Source organism: Tamandua tetradactyla, chromosome 5 (assembly GCF_023851605.1).
Source record: "Tamandua tetradactyla isolate mTamTet1 chromosome 5, mTamTet1.pri, whole genome shotgun sequence".
In the NCBI taxonomy this organism is placed as follows: Eukaryota; Metazoa; Chordata; class Mammalia; order Pilosa; family Myrmecophagidae; genus Tamandua; species Tamandua tetradactyla.
Window position 1 is genome coordinate 82,535,023 of NC_135331.1, and position 18,675 is coordinate 82,553,697.

General features: G+C 34.4%; 1 pseudogene; it reads right to left on the reverse strand.

Annotated features, from left to right (window-relative positions):
• Positions 1-12,120: 12,120 nt before the first annotated feature.
• On the reverse strand, positions 12,121-13,051 carry LOC143683148 (olfactory receptor 2G3-like; annotated as a pseudogene).
• Between the last annotated feature and the right edge of the window lie 5,624 nt (positions 13,052-18,675).

Consider the following 18,675-nt stretch of genomic DNA (forward strand, 5'->3'; position numbering starts at 1 on the left):
TGAAGCAGCAAGTACTGATGTAGAAGCTGCAACAAGTTATCCGGAAGATCTAGCTAAGAGATTTGATGAAGATGGCTACACTAAACAACGATGATAAATGTAGACAAAACAGTCTTATACTGGAAGAAGGCCTTTCATAATGAGAGAGGAGAAGTCAATGCCTGGCTTCAAAGCTTCAACAGGATAGGCTGACTCTCTGTTACTGGCTAATGGAGCTGGTGACTTGAAGTTGAAGGCAATGCTCATTCACCATTCCCAAAGCCCTAGGGCCCTTTAGAATTATACTAAATCTACACTTCATGTACTCTGTAAATGGATCAGCAAATCTGGATGATAGCACACTTGTTTACAACATAGTTTACTGAATATTTGACACCCACTGTTGTGGCCTACTGCTTAGAAAAAAGGATTCCTTTCAAAATATTATTGCTTATTGACAATGAGCCACAGCATAGTTCTAGATCTTTGGGATGCTTCAATGAACAAAAATATATCCCTGCCTCTGAGAAGTTAAAATTCTAGGAAAGGAAACAGAGAATAAATAATAAACCTAATAAATAATGCTATATAGTATGTTTCATGATGATAAGTGCTATGGATGAAAGAAACCATTGAAGTAAGGGGGATGAAGTAGGTGAGGTATACAGATGGCTGAATGAAATAGAATGGTTAATACAGGTCTGCTTGAGAAGGTGAGAATTAAAAACTTGATGGAGAAGAAGAAGTTAGCCTAGCAGACATCCAGAATAAAGAATTCCAGGCAAAGAACAGCAAACCAACTGTGGGAGGAGAGAGGATACCTGGTGCATTTATTAACAGGGAGGCAGGGACTGGGCAGACTGTGTGAAGAGGGGAGTTATAGATGAGGTCAGGAAAGGAAGGCATCATGTAAGGCTTTGTATCTCACTGTAAGGATTTCATCTTTTTCTCTACATGAAGTACAGTCACTCTAGGGCTTTAAGCAGAGGAGTGACATGACCTAACTTGCCTTTTAGAAGAATTACTCTGATTGCTGGTTTTAGGGTATCTGGGAGGATAGAAGTGATTATTAGATCAAATAGAAAGCTAAGGCAATATCTAGGTGAAAGATGATGGTACCTAAAAGCAAGTTAAGTGGTAGAGATAGTAGCTTCTAGCTATGGAAAGTCTATTGGCTTCTGGCTATGGAAAATACAAATTTATCTTTCTCTTGCATAATATTTTATCCTTCCTTTTGACATCACACACACACACACAAACCCAGAATAATTATATCCCAATTTAAAAATTGAATTCACAATAGAAAAATGATTAAGATAATATTCAGAGCTAACTCTGGAACACTGTGATTAAATTTCTTTTATCATAAAGTTTTCTGTTATTCATTGAGTAAATAAGCATTTGCTTTTTTATGTGCGTATAGTTGTTCCCTGAACTTTCCATTAATATAGTCTCCAAACTGCAAGGTTAATCCCAGAAATGTTGAATACACTGGGAAGTTTATCAGCTCATTTTCTTCACAGGCTTTGCTAAAGCCTTTATTCTCCAAATTAGATGCTCTACATGCCATTCTTCCTCATAACTTCCTTTACCACCATCCTAGGACTTTGCTCATGTTCTTTCCCGCATTAAATCCCTTCTTTGCTTAGCCCATTTTTTTTTCCTTTCTTAGTTTTCTCCTTTTTTCTGTGGAACATGACCTGAGAATAGTGGAACAGAAAGAAGAATAAAAGGAAACTTTCTTTATTCTCTGATGTTTTCTTGATTGATATTTTGTATTGGTATAGAATTGGTAGTAGAAAAAAATGTTTCATAAACATTTTGGAATTGTTGCTTCATTGTGGTGTGCTTCTAGGTATTCCTACTGAGAACTCAAATGTTTTTTTGTATTTACCAGTCTTTATATATGAATTTTCAGCCCAGATCCCCACCCCTGGTAACTGTTAGTTTTTTGCTTTATTGTTTGTAATTTCAATTTAACATAATTTCCTTCCTTTTGCTATACACTCATTGACACTTGGAGTAGACAGAATTATTTTCAGTAATAGTCATAAAATTAAATAGTATTAATGGCCAGAATGGAAATGCAGCTTGAGGACAAAAGCCCTTTTATTGAACTTTGAATATATACTTGTATCTCTAGAACAATGAAAAAAAGTAATGAAATAAATGTTATGTTATAAATCCTGAAACATCTGTAAGAGGTACAATTGTGCCATTGATGTGATGTTTTATTTTCTTGATTTGCTGTTTAGTTTTTAAACAATCAACAAGCAAAATGGAAAAAGAAGAACTACAGATTTTAAATAAAAGTAGTAAATTCATTTAAATATTTTAAGTAAGAACTGAATTTTGCAATTACCAAATACATCATACCTTCAATTCACACTGTTTCAAGAGGGAGTGCTATATGTAGGAAGTCAAAAAATTCCTTTATTTTACTATTGACCCGCACACATATTCAGATCTGTGCTTTTCCTGCTGTAGCCAATTCTGAAAGTTCTCTAATTTAACTTTTCTAAGGATGAAAACTCCTTTCTTCTGCTTTGATATGAAAGAGGCTCTCATCTGATTATATAGTCTGGGGTGATATCTGCCTGTTAGCCAGATTTTCAAATTGTTCTGCAGTTAAGCTCATTCTGCAACCTGTTTTCCAAGATACCCACTTATCTTTTTGAGAATATTTATTGTTACTCCAGGGTTCTGCAGGAGAAAACTATTCTTACTGGCTGTCTTCCTACCCACACTGCTCAGTCCTCTTAAAAAAGTTAGGTTTCATTTTTACTTCTGCATGTCATTTACCACCTTCCATCTGTTTCCCATTTTCCAAAAGTTTATTGATTTCTGCCCTGCCTTATTTCTTCTCCAGCTCTATTTGTACTTATAGATGTATACCACTCTTTTTTTTTCTTTTTTACTTTTTTATTAACGGAAAGAAAAAAAAAGAAATTAACACAACATTTAGAAATCATACCGTTCTACATATGCACTCAATAATTCTTAACATCATCACATAGATGCATGATCATCGTTTCTTAGTACATTTGCATCGGTTTAGAGGAACTAGCAACACAACAGAAAAAGATATAAAATGTTAATATAAAGAAAAGAAATAAAAGTAGTAATAATAGTAAAAAACAACAACAACAAACAAACAAACAAGCAAACAAAAACAAAAAAAACCCTATAGCTCAGATGCAGCTTCATTCAGTGTTTTAACATGATTACTTTACAATTAGGTATTATTGTGCTGTCCATTTTTGAGTTTTTGTATCTAGTCCTGTTGCACAGTCTGTATCCCTTCAGCTTCAATTACCCATTGTCTTACCCTGTTTCTAACTCTTGCTGAACTCTGTTACCAATGACATATTTCAAGTTTATTCTCGAATGTCCGTTCACATCAGTGGGACCATACAGTATTTGTTCTTTAGTTTTTGGCTGGATTCACTCAGCATAATATTCTCTAGGTCCATCCATGTTATTACATGGTTCATAAGTTTATCTTGTCTTAAAGCTGCATAATATTCCATCGTATGTATATACCACAGTTTGTTTAGCCATTCTTCTGTTGATGGACATTTTGGCTGTTTCCATCTCTTTGCAATTGTAAATAATGCTGCTATAAACATTGGTGTGCAAATGTCCGTTTGTGTCTTTGCCCTTAAGTCCTTTCAGTAGATACCTAGCAATGGTATTGCTGGGTCGTATGGCAATTCTATATTCAGCTTTTTGAGGAACCGCCAAACTGCCTTCCACAGTGGTTGCACCCTTTGACATTCCCACCAACAGTGGATAAGTGTGCCTCTTTCTCGCATCTTCTCCAGCACTTGTCATTTTCTGTTTTGTTGATAATGGCCATTCTGGTGGGTGTGAGATGATATCTCATTGTGGTTTTGATTTGCATTTCTCTAATGGCCAGGGACATTGAGCATCTCTTCATGTGCCTCTTGGCCATCTGTATTTCTTCTTCTGTAGGTGTCTGTTCAAGTCTTTTTCCCATTTTGTAATTGGGTTGGCTGTCTTTTTGTTGTTGGTTGAACAATCTCTTTATAAATTCTGGATACTAGACCTTTATCTGATATGTCGTTTCCAAATATTGTCTCCCATTGTGTAGGCTGTCTTTCTACTTTCTTGATGAAGTTCTTTGATGCACAAAAGTGTTTAATTTTGAGGAGCTCCCATTTCTTTCTTTCTTTCTTCAGTGCTCTTGCTTTAGGTTTAAGGTCCATAAAACTGCCTCCAGTTGTAAGATTCGTAAGATATCTCCCTACATTTTCCTCTAACTGTTTTATGGTCTTAGACCTAATGTTTAGATCTTTGATCCATTTTGAGTTAATTTTTGTATAAGGTGTGAGATATGGGTCTTCTTTCATTCTTTTACTTATGGATATCCAGTTCTCTAGGCACCATTTATTGAAGAGACTGTTCTGTCCCAGGTGAGTTGGCTTGACTGCCTTATCAAAGATCAAATGTCCATAGATGAGAGGGTCTATATCTGAGCACTCTATTCGATTCCATTGGATGATATATCTATCTTTATGCCAATACCATGCTGTTTTGACCACTGTGGCTTCATAATATGCCTTAAAGTCCAACAGCGTGAGACCTCCAGCTTCTTTTTTTTCCTCAAGATGTTTTTAGCAATTTGGGGCAACCCGCCCTTCCAGATAAATTTGCTTATTGGTTTTTCTAATTCTGAAAAATAAGTTGTTGGGATTTTGATTGGTATTGTATTGAATCTGTAGATGAGTTTAGGTAGGATTGACATCTTAACTATATTTAGTCTTCCAATCCATGAACACGGTATGCCCTTCCATCTATTTAGGTCTTCTGTGATTTCTTTTAGCAGTTTTTTGTAGTTTTCTTTATATAGGCTTTTTGTCTCTTTGGTTAAATTTATTCCTAGGTATTTTATTCTTTTAGTTGCAATTGTAAATGGGATTCGTTTCTTGATTTCCGCCTCAGCTTGTTCATTACTACTGTATAGAAAAGCTACAGATTTTTGAATGTTGATCTTGTAACCTGCTACTTTGCTGTACTCATTTATTAGCTCTAGTAGTTTTGTTGTGGATTTTTCCAGGTTTTCGATGTATAGTATCATATCATCTGCAAACAGTGATAGTTTTACTTCTTCCTTTCCAATTTTGATGCCTTGTATTTCTTTTTTTTGCCTAATTGCTCTGGCTAGAACTTCCAACACAATGTTGAATAATAGTGGTGATAGTGGACATCCTTGTCTTGTTCCTGATCTTAGGGGGAAAGTTTTCAATTTTTCCCCATTGAGGATGATATTAGCTGTGGGTTTTTCATATATTCCCTCTATCATTTTAAGGAAGTTCCCTTGTATTCCTATCTTTTGAAGTGTTTTCAGCAGGAAAGGATGTTGAATCTTGTCAAATGCCTTCTCTGCATCAATTGAGATGATCATGTGATTTTTCTGCTTTGATTTGTTGATATGGTGTATTACATTAATTGATTTTCTTATGTTGAACCATCCTTGCATACCTGGGATAAATCCTACTTGGTCATGATGTATAATTCTTTTAATGTGTTGTTGGATACGATTTGCTAGAATTTTATTGAGGATTTTTGCATCTGTATTCATTAGAGAGATTGGTCTGTAGTTTCTTTTTTTGTAATATCTTTGCCTGGTTTTGGTATGAGGGTGATGTTGGCTTCATAGAATGAATTAGGTAGTTTTCCCTCCACTTCGATTATGTTGAAGAGTTTGAGGAGAGTTGGTACTAATTCTTTCTGGAATTTTGATAGAATTCACATGTGAAGCCGTCTGGTCCTGGACTTTTCTTTTTAGGAAGCTTTTGAATAACTAATTCAATCTCTTTACTTGTGATTGGTTTGTTGAGGTCGTCTATTTCTTCTTGAGTCAAAGTTGGTTGTTCATGTCTTTCCAGGAACCTGTCCATTTCATCTAAATTGTTGTATTTATTAGCGTAAAGTTGTTCATAGTATCCTGTTATTACCTCCTTTATTTCTGTGGGGTCAGTAGTTATGTCTCCTCTTCCATTTCTAATCTTATTTATTTGCATCCTCTCTCTTCTTCTTTTTGTCAATCTTGCTAAGGGCCCATCAATCTTGTTGATTTTCTCATAGAACCAACTTCTGGTCTTATTGATTTTCTCTATTGTTTTCAATTTCATTTATTTCTGCTCTAATCTTTGTTATTTCTTTCCTTTTGCTTGCTTTGGGATTATTTTGCTGTTCTTTCTCCAGTTCTTCCAAGTGGACAGTTAATTCCTGCATTTTTGCCTTTTCTTCTTTTCTGATAAAGGCATTTAGAGCGATAAATTTCCCTCTTAGCACTGCCTTTGCTGCGTCCCATAAGTTTTGATATGTTGTGTCTTCATTTTCATTTGCCTCGAGGTATTTACTAATTTCTCTTGCAATTTCTTCTTTGACCCACTGTTGTTTAAGAGTGTGTTGTTGAGCCTCCATGTATTTATGAATTTTCTGGCACTCCGCCTATTATTGATTTCCAACTTCATTCCTTTATGATCCGAGAAAGTGTTGTGTATGATTTCAATCTTTTTAAATTTGTTAAGACTTGCTTTGTGGCCCAGCATATGGTCTATCTTTGAGAATGATCCATGAGCACTTGAAAAAAAGGTGTATTCTGCTGTTGTGGGATGTAATGTCCTATAAATGTCTGTTAAGTCAAGCTCATTTATAGTAATATTCAGATTCTCTATTTCTTTATTGATCCTCTGTCTAGATGTTCTGTCCATTGATGAGAGTGGTGAATTGAAGTCTCCAACTATTATGGTATATGTGTCTATTTCCCTTTTCAGTGTTTGCAGTGTATTCCTCACGTATTTTGGGGCATTCTGGTTCGGTGCGTAAATATTTATGATTGTTATGTCTTCTTGCTTAATTGTTCCTTATACCACTCTTTTAAAAATTTAATGAGGGTGGGCCACAGTGGCTCAGCAGGCAAGAATGCTTGCCTGCCATGCCAGAGGATCCAGGTTCGATTCCTGGTGCCTGCCCATGCTAAAAAATTTAATGAAATTTTACATGAGTTTGGAAAGGAATGGGAATAGCACTTTTTTTTTTAACTTCATAGTTATTTTTATTGGAAAAACAGTGACATGTATTGTTCAATGTTATATAAAATGGAATTTCAAAATTAGAAGCAATGCCATGTTTTTTATTGAATGTGATTAGCTCCGGAGTAGTAATTATCTTAAAGTTACTTTTCCAAAAAGACTAATAGGTGATATCCGGCAGTTCATTTTTTAAATAAAATAAAATCCATCTGATTATTTAGGAATAAGTACATTTAATTATTATTCAGAGGCCTATGATATGTCTAGGTACTAAATTTAGAGGAGAAGAATAAGACAATAAAAATAGGGAGTGTAATTCTTAAAGGTGACCGTGTTTAAAGATGTGTTTTTTCTCCTTGCAAATCACTCAAATATATACTACTGAAATCTGTCAACACTGAATTTTGAATTTAAGAAAAGGCATGTTATAGTGGAAAGCATATAGGAATGGGAGGCAAAATACTGTTCTCGACTTGCCTCTGTTGTTAACCAAATCTATGAATATAGACAAGTTGTTTACAATCTTGGCTAAAGTTTGTTATCTGTAAGAGTAAGGGACTGGACCTGAAGGCGATGAATTATCTTCCAGATCTTAGTTTTTTATAAACTGCCATTTCACAACTATCAGGTTAAGCAAGAATTTTAGAAGTCTGACAATATGAAGTGTTAGCGAGGGTACAGAGAAATTAGCACTCTCCACATTGCTGGTAGGCGTGTAAAGCAAAACATTCATTTTGGAAAGAAATTTTTAAAATATCTTGCAAATTTGGAGATGAGCGTACCCCATCTTCCAGCATTTCCATTTGGGTAAAAAAATCTAGAGAGAATTCTTACACTTATATGAAAAGAAACATTCAAAATGCATCATTACAATTTGGAAAATATTGAAATAAGTTAAACACTATTACAAGAGAAGGAATAAAATATATTGTGTATTTATCTATTGATATCCTATACAATAACCAAATGATTGAACTAGAGTAGTATTTATCAGCATGAGTAAGTCTCAAACAATATTAAGTAAAAGAAGGAAGTTCAAAAATCATACATACTGAGGGATCTTTCATATTATGTAAAAACTTTAATAGCAGTTCTATCCATTCATTGTGGACAAAATATATATAGAAAAGAATAAAACATTCATGGAAATAATAAACACAAAATTTAGGGTATCGTTGCCTCTGAGGAGAAGAGAGTGATGTAATGAAAAATGGGTACATGGAAATTGAACTGCATTTGAAATGCTTTCCTTATTGAAAAAAAGGAAGCAAGTCTGAAGTAAAGTAAGTCAAAATTAGGTGTTGTTATAAATGGGGTGTGGGTGCGTTGATTCTCATTACATATTTTCATTTTCTGTGCTCATACTATTTCATAATTGTTATATACAACATTAAAATTGTAGCTCTCATTTTTATTAAAATGTGATTCCTTCCTTTATAAATGAATCTCTATCTAAAGAGAGCCAAAATAGAAAATTGAGATTATTTAGAAAATAAAAGCTTAATTTAATGAGAAAAAAACTTTTAGACATGATCTTTTTATTGAAGCAATTGGCCAACTCAATAAGGTTATACTTGTGATTGTGTAATGTGATGCTCATCTATCATCAGTCAGCAATCAAAGAAATAATAACCCCAAAGTATGGTCCTTTAAACAAAATTTAACATGAAACTATTAGCATTTTCCAGTACGTGAGGTGGTAGATAATGCTCCAAATCACTAGAAACCAAATCTCTGGTGTGACTTCAAACATATCCGGAGGAGTGATTCAATCTCGATTGTGAGATGCTCTGCTGGAAACCCTGGGACCTTTCCACCCTCATAACAAGCCTCTTAAATGCCACTTCCCTTTCTGAAGTCCTTTACTCAAGCAGGAAAGTGTTGCTTTCTCCATTATACAAATATGAGAGCCTGTGCCAAGGTCACTATTTCCTTGTTTAGAATCATGTGAGGGAAACATCTCGAAGTCTCATACTGCCCGCTCACCCACTGCTGAAGTAGAAGGTCATGGAAGTGCCCAAGAAACAGAAGGCAGAGAGACACAACAGCCGAGCTCATGGACATGCTTCAATGGAGATTGGGCACCTAGGTTACATGGTTCATAAGTAGATGCGGTGGTTTGAAGCTGCTATGTACTTTAGAAAAGACCATGTTCTTTACATCCATTTCTCTGCAGACCTTCCATGTAGGAGACCCAGCTTTGATTCCCAGACCATGCACGTGACTGCAGGAACGCAGAGTCCAAAATCCTCAGGGCAGGCTGTGAAGCCGACAATTCCGATGGAGAGTCTGGACGAACTCCACAGGACAGGCTCGCCAGCTGAAGCAGGAAGAGGGGGAATAGCACTTTTGTTCAATTTTTTCTTAAATATTTATTTAATTATAGTTATAAAAATATAAATTAACATATTACTTTTATTCCTCTTATGTGTCACTGAAAGTCAGTAATCTGATATCCATTCCTCAGAGATGAAGCTCTCTCTGATTCTTATCACATTCAAAACCTCCTTCTTACCTGGAATGCAATTTTCTTTGTTCCATATATATTCTAGTTTCTACATCTTCATTTAAAATGATATTCAAATGTCAGTACATCCACTCTTGATTATGTGTTTCTCAAACACAGAAATTCAATATACTTACCTCTTATTTAATTTTGCGTCTAGTATAACTTTAGATTGGTTTTTAATTGTTTCATAAATCATAACATCTCTCTTATAGGAAGATTACATATTGCTTTTGGAAAGTACTAACATCTTCTAATTTCTTACATATTTGACAGTGATAAACATTCAATGGTATATAAATTATTACCGATTTGAGTGAATAATGAATATCTTATTAATATGTTGATTTATGACTTGTTTACTTATTCTTCAGGTCTTTGTACAATATTTTATTCTAAAGGACAGTTCTTAAAGTACAAAGATCACAACTTCTCTTTCTTTCATAGAAACATTATTGATTAAGTTTTAATATAAGGAATTGAGCAAATAATATTTTTTAAATGAAAAAGTATAATTGTGAGGAAAATGGAAAGAAACGATTTGGGGTTAATTAAAAACTAAATATAAGGAAAACCAAAAAATATGGATAATCATAGACCTAATGGGCCATATTGGAACTTTGCCAATTGGGACCTCTTCTTACAGCTAACCTGCCAATAGCTGGTGAAGAAGTGTAGGTATTTTTATAAGACTAAAAATGAGGCATTCTACATGACGTTTGTATAAGGATATCTTTGTTTAGAGTTTTACTTTAGTGAGAGGAATATATTACCTAACAAAATCTGAGAATGGGAAATTGCAGATATAAATACAAGGATCAATTGTTAGAGATGAGCCAAAAATCATTAGGTTATGGTAGAATAATTAGGTTGGCTTGCCTAGGAAAAAGTACATCTTTATTTCAAACAACTAACATATTTGGCCACCTGTCAAAAGTAGAACTCATTTTAATATTACAAGTCAACTTTGTAGAGTATTAAGAGTGACACACTTTATTTCTTGAAAATTGAGTTATCAAGGTAACTCAATCTGACACAATCATTATAATTAAGAATATTTTGAGAGTTTACTAATGATAACTTACATTTATTGAGATCTTACTGTATGCTATTAACTATCTCATAGAATACTCATAAAAAGGCATTGAGCTTGCTCTTATTTTAGAAATGGAGAAATTGAAGTTCAGCAATGTTAACTAATTTGCCTAGAGGCTTGCAGCTGGAAATAAAAGCTGAAGAAAAGATGTAGACTGTGATATTTCCAAGTTCAAATATCACCCTTTACTGCCATAGTATCCTATCTGCCTTTGTGGAAATGACACCTTGACCTCTGTTCCAACCATTAAAAGCAAATATGCCACTTATATTGAGTGGAGAAAATTAATCCTATGCTTTTTTAAATTACAAGCATAAAATAAATATTCACTTATTTCCCCATATTTTTAAGTAATTGTTTTTCCATTCAGAAAAAAAAGGGCAACCAATTATTTGTTCAGTAAAAATTATCATTAGATAAAATTGAAAGTGATGGACATAGATCAGAATAGACAGAACACAACTATCAGATAAATAGAAAATTGCAAAGATATAAAGTAATATTTATAGAGCATATCTTACAAGATGATTTACTCTTATTACCTTTTTAGTCTCTTAATAAACATACTAGTAGAGCTCATTACTTTTTTGTGTGTGTGCTGTATGGCAGGGTAACATTTCATTCTTTTTCCATGTGGGTATCCTGTTATTGCAGCACCATTTGTTGAATTTTTGCTTGTTTATTTGTTTTTGTTGGTTTCTTTGTTTATTTGGGAAGTTTATGGGCCAGGAATTGAACCAGGATCTCCTACGTGACAGGTGAGAATTCTACCACTGAACTACCCTCACACTCTACTTTTTGTCTCAAGTAGACTTGAAACAAAATGGTTAAACAAAAACTTACATATGTTCAAAAGGAAGTTGTGGAGTTAAAATCCACATTTTCTAGTCTAACTCTCCACTGTAACCCATAGGTCAAATGAAAGATTTTTATCACGGTAAAAGGAAACTTTCTTTGTAGAGAGATGTTTCTGAAGATTTTTAAAATATTGAAGGGAAGAGTTATAATGTAGAAACAGAAGGCAAAATGCACATAACAATGGAGAGAAAGGAAGGAATAAAAGATAGGAAAAAAAAGAAGGAAGGACAAGAAAAACAAAAGAAAAGATGGCCAGAGAAAAGTGCAGAAAGAAAGGGACAGAGAGAAACAGAAATGATACAATAGATAGTTTAAAAATATGGGGAGGGTCATGGTGGCTCAGCAGGCAGGAATGGTTGCCTGCAATGCCAGAGGACCCGGGTTCATTTCCTGGTTCCTGCCCATGTGAAAAACAAATAAATAAAAAATAAAAAATAAATAAAAATTTAAAAATATGGGGAAATATTTCCTTACATAGGCTAAAGATGCTTGGGAAAGAGATTGGAAAGAATATAAAGTTCTGAGGCCAAACAAAATACAATAATGCAGACTGAAAAGTGTATCTGTTCCTTATAGACTGGTAAAGCTCTTGACTAAAAGAATACACAATATGACCTTCAGGTTAGAAAATTGCCATGGTGTGTACTCTGCAACATGTTTTGTGAGCTTAGGTCTCTGTGAAATATTCTTCCATATCTTTATTCCTCAGTGTATAGATGAAGGGATTGAGGGTTGATGTCACCACTATATAGAAGAGAGAGATTAATTTCCCATGAGTGTGGGCATAGGAGCTGATGAGCTAAGACAGTCACCACCATCGGGTGGGATCATTTCCAGGGCCTTGTGCCAGACCTGAACTGACCTGATCCTTAGGGCTGCCTTGGCTATATGTCTATAGGATATCAGTATCAGTGCTAAGGTCAAGAGCGGCAGACAAATGAAGCAACAAATATCTGGATGACATTGCCGTGGATGTCCATAAATGCATGCTTGATCATGGAGGGCACCTCACAGAAGAAATAATGGAGCCACCAGTGTCCACAGCAAGGCAGCCTGAAGGTGACAGTGCTCCCTATGACACTGTTTCCTAGTTCACTCAGTGACACAACCCCTGAAAGAGCATGGCACAGCCTTAGATTCATCACTATTGCACAGTGGAAGGGTTTGCAAACAGCAACACAGCTATCAGAAGCCATTACAGCTAGGAGAACACACTCAGTGGAGCCCACAGCCAGGGAGACACAGAGTTGGACAGCAAAACCCAAGGATGTGACGGCCTTGGCTGGTCCCCTTGGGTTCTACAGCAGCTGGGGATGATACTGGTAGGAAAACAGATATATCTACTAGGGAGAGGTGAGTGAGGAAAAAGTATGTGGGTATTTTGAGCTTGGGATCTATGGAGGAGATCAGAATAATGACTGTATTTCCCAGAAGGGTTAGGAGATAAGATACCAAAACAATCACAAAGAGTATCTTTTCCAGCTGGGGTTGGTAAGAGAAGCCCACCAGGATGAACTGTCCATTAACACTGCTATTGATTATCCCCATTACCCCGTTCAGAAAAGAAGAGAAACGTACGAATTTGGAGAGAGATAAAGATGTTGAGCACGGGTCACAGCATCAACTTTAAAAATAACTCTTTGAAACAATGAACCTAAGAGAAATTACAGTGTGTCCCATGGAATAAATTTTGTCAGAAACTGTGGCAGATGATGTTAAGTGCAAGAGTATACAGAGATGCACATGAAGACTCATTGTAAAAATGGTTTTCCCTAGAGATAACCATTAAAATTTCATCTAAAATTTACCATAGAAAAATTAAAGAAAAGAAAGAGTAAGAGCCTGTCAGAGAAATAAAATACATTTAACTAATATATGGTTTATGGCAAATCAATCAGATCACACAAGGGAAACTCTGTAATATCAATGTGTAATATGTGTTAAAAATGTATGCAAACATTTCCGTTCTTCAACTGTAAAGGAATGTAAGGATACCAGTCAAGACCGCTGCATCTTGGGCAATTTTTTCAAGGACTTTCAAATACGATTTTCAAGGAATTTCATTATATAAAGGACAGCTGCCTTCTGGAGAATATAAGGATTTCTTTCCTGTAACATGGCACACACTTGGCTATTGAAAGTAATAACATTAACATCTATACCTAAATGTTTAATAATTATGCACATGCAATTAAAACACATATTTTCTTTAAGGATGAGTTGATCACTTAGTCCACTAGTTTATAACTAGTGGAAATTCGTGAAATGCATTTAGAACCAATCTCCTTTCCCTATTTGGTGTGAGTGTCAGGGAAGGGAGTCAGCTTTCTGGTCAGCTACACTGAGTGACAATGAGACTTCAATCTGCATGGAGCTAGTGAGGATCAAGGAAAGGAGGGCTCTTCAGAGGGATGACAGTGACCTCCTCAATGTGCGTAAAAGCAATGCAGACTATTTGCCTTCTAGAAGATGGAAAGGGATGAGAGTTTTAAGGGGTTTTTCAAAACCCCAAACAGTTTATGCGTATGCATATGTTTATAAATATATCCTCTGACAGAAAGCATATACACAATGGCTATAAATGTATCTCATGTTTAGGATGAATAGTTATTTCTATATGCCATATATAGAAATATAGGCCTTAAATTTCTTCCTTAATAAAATACAGGCCTTATGAAATCATTTCATTACTTGTTAAAAATAATCATGGAAGTAAAATATATTAAGAAATTCTCAACATGTGATAACATATTAAATTATCATGTAAAATGATGCTCACTGGAACTAGTGGAAATGAAATGAAGTCAGAGGAGGAGTTGGTGAGGGATTTAGGCAGTCATAACAATAGGATGCCACTATGTGCTCTCTTGAACTAGGGAAAGGAAAGCAAAACAGTAAAAGAATATGAATAGCCTTCTAAGAAGCAAACTAGCTTATTAAATTTTTTGTTTAACAGATGCAGTCACAATATTCACTCACATATGCATGCAGACAAACACAAATACCCAAACACAACAAACTTTTCCATTCTCTCATTCAAGGTTAATTCCTGTGTATTTAACTATGGCACCCTAAAAAGTAGGAATTTTTCTTCTATCAAAGGAATAAGATAATGCCAGACCCTGTCACTCTTATTCAATTTCTGGAATGCTGTCTGCAGATTGTGATTTTACCCATCTTAGTCAAATGATCGATATTATTTTGACTCTCACATATTAACATCACTTTAAACAATAATCTCAATTTACTGTGAAAAGTTAAGAGTTGAAATTATGGCTAATCACCTTGGTGCAGGTATAAAATAGAGACATAAAAAGAGATGAATAAATTAGAAGGGAGCAAATTTTCCAGCATTCTTGTGTGCACTGATAACTTCATTTTAATAAGAAAATGGAATTTAAGCCCTGGGATTCTAAATGTTATTATCTGAAAGTGGCAGGCACTTAGCACTGGCCTAATACTCCTGTGCTAGCTGGAGGGGCTGTTACCTCAGTTTGTGACCCCTGAAGATTAGCAAGTCAAGAAAGCCTGGGAGAGGACATAAGACATTGAATTCGAGAAGGTCCCAGAGACAGATTTCTTCCAAAACCAAAATTAATACAGGTTCCTCAGTGTCCAGAGATGAACCATCCCAGATCATTTCAAAAGAGATACTTCTGCCTCTCTGATCTTAAAGCATGGTTTAGATCCAGGCAAAATGCCAAAGATATTTAACTTCTGCCCTCATAACTTCCCATGATGGATTGTTTTCTCACTTCCACCATATTCATGTTAAATTTCCAATAATCTAATATATAAACATACATATGCACACACACACATACATAGTCTAACATATATTTATAATGCACATACATTCATATATATGTTTAAGTGTGAGTGTGTATATGCTTATATACATCTCCTGTTGCATCATAACTTCAAAATTTTTTTGCTGTAACTAAATTTCCTGTCACTTTGCACTTCCTTCACACCTGCTGTGTGAAATCACAAGAGGCCTGGAGAATTACTACAAAGTCTTCTTCCTTATTATCTGTGGATACCTGAGTGTTGCTAGAGACAGATAATGTACTGCAAATATGTTGACTTAGGCCATTAAAAGTTCCTGGTGTCTCTTACCTTCAAATAGACTTTCTGTTCTGACCCCAAATCTTGCTATTTGTTCTAATGTTTGTCTCTTCCTCTCCACGGCACACATCCAACAAATTCTTAAATTGTCCTACCTTGTCTCTGGCATTCCTCCAAGCAGATTGTCCTGTTTCTGACTTCCAAGATAATCATGAGCCCAAGTCAAGAACTCTGTTAAATTCCTGCCTAACACTTATAACATATCCACATCCATAATTCTTCATGTATCAGTTTAGCTGATAAAAGAGAGGTGAACTTATATTTGCCTAAAGGTAATCCTCCTTTCCAGTGTTTTATGGTTCTGGTAGAAAATCATGCACATACAGGTCCCATGCAGGTGACGTTAGTGATTAAGTAGGTCACGTATAGGAAAAACAACCTCAGAAATGAATGCAGGGAGGGATGGCAACTTATTTAGCTTAGGTAAAGTGGTAAAAACTGATAAACTGGATGGCACATGCTCCTTCTGAAGGTATCAACTGAAGCCTTGAGTCTCAGTACCGAAAAATATTACAAATTTTTCAGAGAATCTGGATTTTTATGAAAGTCAATTAATTTTTTAAAATAAATTATTTTATGTACCTAAAAGTAAAGAATTCATAAAGGTATAGCTTGATGAATTGTTACAGCATGAACATACTTAGGTCAAGAAGTTAAAACATAAGGAACACTCTCGAAGGATTCTCGAGTCCCTATCCATTTGTTACTTTTTCCTACTTCACCATGTAATCATTGTTTTGATTGTTTTTGAATTATATAATAAATGAAATCATATGGCATTATTTCTTTTCTCTGTGCCTTCATTCACTCAACATTGTTTGTGAGATTCAGTGACATTGGTGAATGTAAGGGCTGAGGACAATTTCATTGCTGCATTGTGTGAATATGCCAAAATTTATTTATCCATTGTAGTGCTGTCCTTTTAGGTTGTTTCTAATTTTTGTCTTTTATGAATAATGCTGCTATGAATATTTTTGTACTTCTTTCAGTGAACATGCACACATACATAAGCATTTCTTTTGGCACCATATCTCAGATTGGAATTGCTGGGTCATAAATTCAGCACATGTTCAGCTTTAATAGATACCGCAGATTCTGCAAGTTATATGCCCACAGGAAATATGAGAATTCTAATCATGCCACCTTTATAGCAACACATAGTATTATCTGTTTTTTTTTTTTAAATTTTAACCATTTTGGTTAGTCTAAAGTGGGTATCTCATTTTGATTTTAGTTCGTCCTCTTCGTATACAAGTCCCATCATAATTTGATCCTCTTTTTCTTCTTCCTAGTTTCTCACCTACCATTTCCTGTTATATTCCCCCTCCCCTGACTATGATAGACTCCTTAAATTTCTTGGAAGATCCCTTTTTATCTCATAAACTCATTAATTAATACACGAAAAATGACATGGCACTGTAGAGAAGGAAGAGGTTATGATTATTATGAGATAATCCAGAAACACTTTTAGAATACAGATTTAAGCTGGATTTTAAGAAGTAGACATGGTGTAAAGTGCATAAGGTTAAGAAAAAGAATATAACATTCAGAAATGTTAGGTGTCTAGATATTAATTATCATACAATTGATGAGGACATGTTCCAGATTATTATGGAAATATAAAGAAAGGGAGCGTGTGAGATAGGTAACAATGTAGGATATGAGCATGGAAATGAATATTCATACCACAAATGATAAATTTGAAAGGCAGAGTATTTAAAATAATACTGCATTTTTATAATATTGATTCTTCTTAATGAATAATAAGGAATGCATTTCTACTTAAATGATCTTCACAAGATTCTTTCTCAAAAAAATATGAGGCATAGCATAAAAGTAAGTAAAATACACACATATGCGTATACATCAATGGTTTTCAATTCTCCCTAAATCAAAACATTTAAAAAATAGGATTTCTGCTCCCCCCTATCATAAAAGGATCTACTTAATGCTATTTTGTTGCGAAATGCAATATTAGAGAAAATAAAATTCTAGAAAGAAAAGTGTAAGTCTGATTCTGAGATAAAATAAGAAAAAAATGTAAAATATATTGAGGACAAAATACATTCCCACAATATAGAAGATCAAATTGTGAACAGACCATCCACAATCATCCTTACTGAATTCATTTTCCCTGAACTAGGTGAGTAATTATGCTGAATGTCTAACTTTCTTCATTTCACCTAATTCCATCTCAGGCCTTGAGGAAGTTATCGTCTCCATTTTACACTGTGGTTTAGGAAAGTGAGTTATCTGTTCTTTCAAAAGGTGGACTCATGTGTTCCAGGATTTGGCCCTAGGAATGCAGGGCAATGAAGCCTGAAACTGTTTCTATGGGAGTAGTGAAAACTGAACTGAAATGGGGTGAGGTTTAGCATAAAGGAAGGTCATTTTAGTTAGTTCAATGAAAGTTAAACAAAAAAATAGCATATATCAGAATTCTGATTTCTAAAAATTAATATACAATATGTTAAAATTATATATAATACATCTCATTTATGGAAGTCAGATTGGGAAGGAAAAAGAGATTGGGAGGGAAAATTGAGATACATATATTTATTATAACAAGGAAAAATATTTATATCTATAGCATGCTACAGGTTTTTTGCCCATCTTTATTCCTTACATTATTTTCAAAATTTTGTACACTGAATATTTATAAATTTAAATGGAATTAAAGGTAATAATCTTGCCAAGGGCAATGCTTTATCCCTATCATATATTCAAAAATGATCAAATTTAGTTTTCATACGGTTTGTAAAATTTAATTTCACAAGCATTAATTGCTTTATAAATAGTAAAAGTATTTAAGCCTTGGAATATTTATAGTAGTCATTTTTGATACTATAATTTAATAGAATATATAACATTGTCTTTTTTAACATTATAAGTATTTTCTCTGATCCACTGATTAACAATATTGGTAAGTTTTTAAACTTAAAATGGACTTGTTTTCCATATGTTCATGTTATTTATTTATGAATTATTATCAAGGTAATTATTTGCTTTAATTCTAGATCCTGTTCAGGCACACTTGTGTCAAG